The following is a 4,406-nucleotide window of genomic DNA, read 5'->3' on the forward strand; positions in this document are numbered from 1 at the left end:
ATGAGCCACAAGGGAAAGAGCAAACTCACCGCGCAGCCGCTCAAGGCGGGCCTTGATTTGTCCGATTGGCTCCTCCCCTCTCCCTTTTCGGCCCCGCCCCCTCGCTGCATGGAACAAGCACCCTGCCGCACGCCGCCGGGGTTTTTCATCATCCAGCCGCCACGCCGGTGCCGTACTGCGCAGGCTCCGTAGCTTTCTCTTTTCAGTAGCCTCTCGTTCGCGTATAGAAGTAGGAAAAGGGAGACTGGCTCACCCGCCGTGCGCTTCCGACTCCCGTGTTTTGGAAAGGTTGAGCTCATCCTTCGGTTCGATTTCAACACGCGGACGGAGAGGGAGGGAGGAGGGCAGTGGTGAAATCCATTTTTTTTTACTACCGGTTCTGTGGGCGTGGCTTGGTGGGCGTGGCAGGGGAAGGATAATGCAAAATCTCCATTCCCACTCCACTCCAGGGAAAGGATAATACAAAATCCCCATTCCTGGGGGAAGGATATTGCAAAATCTCCATTCCCACCCCAGTCCAGGGAAAGGATAATACAAAATCCCCATTCCTGGGGGAAGGATATTGCAAAATCTCCATTCCCAACCCACTCTGGGGCCAGCCAGAGGTGGCATTTGCTAGTTCTCCCAATTGCTCAAAATTTCCGCTACCAGTTCTCCAGAACCTGTCAGAACCTGCTGGAGGAGGGTGCAATTATCATCCAGCATTGACTTTTTTATATAAAATCAGTTTATTGCCCCCACAATCCGGGTCCTCATTTTACCTACCTCGAAAGGATGGAAGGCTGAGTCAACCTTGAGCCTGGTGAGATTTGAACTTGCAGTAATTGCAGGCAGCTGGTGCTACTTAATAGCACTTTAGTCTGCTGCGCCACCAAGGCTCTTTTAGCATTGTAGCATCCCCCTCCACCCCCCGGCCACGTGATCAAAATTGAGGTGAATTGACACATTTATGACCGTTGTAGTCTCCCGGGGTCATGTGATCACCTTTTGTGACAACCAGAGTCAAGGGGAAAACCAGATTCACTTAGCAACCTCGTTACTAATTTAACACCTGCAGTGATTCACTTAATAGCTGTGGCAAGAAAAGTCATAAAATGGAGCAAAATTTAGTTAGCAAACATCTCAATTAGCAACAAAAATGTTGGTTGGTCGTAAGTTGAGGACTATCTGTAAAAGCTTTTTTTAAAAGAAAGGAGCAGGGCTTCAAGGATGCAATCACAGCTGCTCTGCTATTTTTGACACACATCGACACAGAATGAGAGAGAAGGGAAGAGGAGGAGCCTGGTTGCTGCGACGCAAGTATTTGCTAAGTGGGTCCATTAGAATCAGTTGATCCATGTATATTTGAGATATGTTTACATCAGGGGTGGGTTCTAAATTTTTTTACTACTGGTTCTGTGGACGTGGCTTATTTTGTGGGCGTGGCTTGGAGGGGTAATGTGATGATGGGCGTGGCCAACTTTTTTTTTTTTTTTTTTTTACTTTTAAAAGCATTATTTCTACAACCTTAAGAGGTTGCAGAAAAAAATGCTTTTAGAAGCTTCTGACAATCAGGCAAATCTGCTGGGATCGCCAGAGGCTTTTAAAGGGATTTTTTTTTCCTACAACCTCTTCAGCTGAAGAGGTTGCAGAAAAAATGTTTTCAGAAGCCTCTGAAGATCCCAGCTGAGCCGCGTGATCATCAGAGGATTTTTTTAAAATTTTTAAAAGCATTTTTTCAGCCGAAAAGGTTGTAGAAAAAATGCTTTTAAAAGTAAAATAAAAAAAAGCCTTGATGAGGTGGCGGGGTAAGCGAGCCGCAACCGGGCTGGGGACCGGTCCGGGGGCGTGGCCAGCCAATGCTATTACCGGTTCTCCAAACTATTAAATTTTTTTACTACCGGTTCTTCCGAACCGGTGCGAACCGGGAGCAACCCACCACTGGTTTAAATCATTTTACAGTCACTCACATTTTGGTTGTGACGGGACCATTTAGCCTTGGGCTTTAATTCTAGTTCATAATGGTGGTTGAATATTTTGCAAGTCTCAATCCAACAACTGATCTAGAAAGTTAATGTGTTGTGGTGGTTAAATTGTAGTAGAGCCATGGAGACCTGGGTAAGTGCCATATAGAGGGCATTGTATCCTTAACACTCCCAAAATATCCCTTAAACAGAGATTGAAGAATAAAGTCAAAGTGAAACAAAGGACTCCTATTATCTTCCTATTCAGATCACTGAAAGGTCGGCAGTTCAGCAGTTCGAATCCCTAGCGCCGCGTAACGGGGTGCACTCCCGTGACTTGTCCCAGCTTCTGCCAACCTAGCAGTTCGAAAGCATGTAAAAAATGCAAGTAGAAAAATAGAGACCACCTTTGGTGGGAAGGTAACAGCGTTCCGTGCGCCTTTGGCATTTAGTCATACCGGCCACATGACCATGGAGACGTCTTCGGACAGTGCTGGCTCTTCAGCTTTGAAATGGATGAGCACCACCCCCTAGAGTTGGGAACAACTAGCACATATGTGCGAGGGGAACATTTACTTTTACCTTACCAGCAGCTGTGCCAGACCTCAGTGTCTTCCAGCCTATTTTGAGATGGACTGATTATGCATCATCAAATCAGTGTCAATTCTTAGCTATTGCTTAGTAGATTTTCTGTAGGACCATCTGTCCCCAAGCTGAATCTTTAGAATTCCTTTGTTTACCAGGGCCTCATTTCATTCCCAGAGTGGGATTCCATGAGCCAAATTGTACAATTACATAATATGAAGCTATCATTTAGAACAGCGGTCCCCAAACGTTCCCACTTTGTGGACCAGTAGTGGTGGTGGAGGCGGGGGGGCATGGTTCCAGGCAGGGGTGGGCTTCAAAAATTTTAGCAAGGGGTTCTCTACCTGGTTGCTGGGTGGGGGTGGGCTTTGTGAGCGTGGCCTAATCAGCCTCATACACCATGGTGAAGGAGGGGCGCTTTTGCTCTCCCCGGAGGCTTTCCTTGAGCTTCTGGGAGGGTGAAAACAGCCTTCTCAGGCTCCGGAGGCCCTCTGGAGGCTGAAGTTTCCAGCCTTCCCAAACTTCCGGTAGGCCCATTTTTCACCCTCCCCGAGCCTCCGTGCGTACCCTTCAGTTACTGCATCCAAAATGGGCCACTTGGGGACTCCTGGGAGGGGCAGGGTGGGTGGGGCCAGCCAAGAGTGGGATTTGGGGGTTCTCCGAACTGCACAGAATCTTAGCTAGAGGTTCTCACGAATCCCTGCGAACCCCCAGCAGCCCACCCCTGGTTACAGGCGAGTGGCGGGCGAGTGTGCATGTGCAGCTCCCTTTCTACAAGTGATGAGTGCGCGTGCACACCACTCGCACAAAAGCTTTGCGTTTGCATGCACTTGCCCGCCATTCGTGCAATTGGAACTGTGTGTGTATACACGTGCACTTACTCAACTGCTTCCACAGCCTGATTTCAAATGGGCCACAGCCTGGGGGTTGGGAACCCCTAATGGAGAAGCACCCATTGTACTGTTGTTGTTGTGATACCTTTCAGTTGTTGCCTGGACTGCCTGGACTAGTACCTGCCGTTTTCTTGGCAAGGTTCCAGAGATGGCTTGCCATTGCCTTCTTCCTAGGGCTGACAAAAAGTGAACGGCCCAAGGTGACCCAGACTGCTTACTTTGTGCCTAGGCACTAGAAGTCACAGCCTCCTGGTTTCCAGCCTTGTTGCAACCATTAACCCCTGGTGTAGTCTAGAAAAATTAGTGGGATTATTGCAGAGTTGATTTTGAGCAACAACTAAACAATTTAAGTCTCTTTATGAGTATGATGCAAAGTTTATTATTTGCATTGAAGTAGCACAGACAGTGGAATCCATTGGATGAGGTATTTGCATTATCAATGTATACTCACCATACATATCCCTCCTCCAACTACACCAGATTTTCCTTTAAACAGAGGCAAGGAATGGGAAAGATGCTATGGAGGACTGAAACACATTAGAAGCATTCATCTCCCCCATATTATGTAACCAAAAAGTGGGGATTCAAAGATGAGATCATCTCCCACACCTCACATCCTTTCCTTAGTGTCAAGAATGGTAAAGCATTTGGTCTTCATAATTTGCTTAAACCATGTTTCTAAAACGACTATGAACATACAGTGGTATTTTGGTACTCAGCTGCTTTGAAACTCATCCAATTTGGTACTCAATGCATTTTTTCCCCTGATACTCATCATTTGTTTGGTACACAACACACAAGCTAGAAGATGTCGACATTGGCTGACTTGTGACATACTGTATTATTCCTTATGCGAAAAATTTGTTTGGTACTCATCGTGCCTCCCAGAACCAATTATCGATGAGTACAGAGGTACCACTGCATTCCGAAAATATCTCGCATCTAGTAAAGTCAACTCATCATTTCAAAGAAGATTGAAATGTGC

The sequence above is a fragment of the Pituophis catenifer genome, unplaced genomic scaffold (genome assembly GCF_029215685.1).
Source record: "Pituophis catenifer annectens isolate HBS135680 unplaced genomic scaffold, rPitCat1.0.hap2 SCAF_6, whole genome shotgun sequence".
Classification (NCBI taxonomy): domain Eukaryota; kingdom Metazoa; phylum Chordata; class Lepidosauria; order Squamata; family Colubridae; genus Pituophis; species Pituophis catenifer.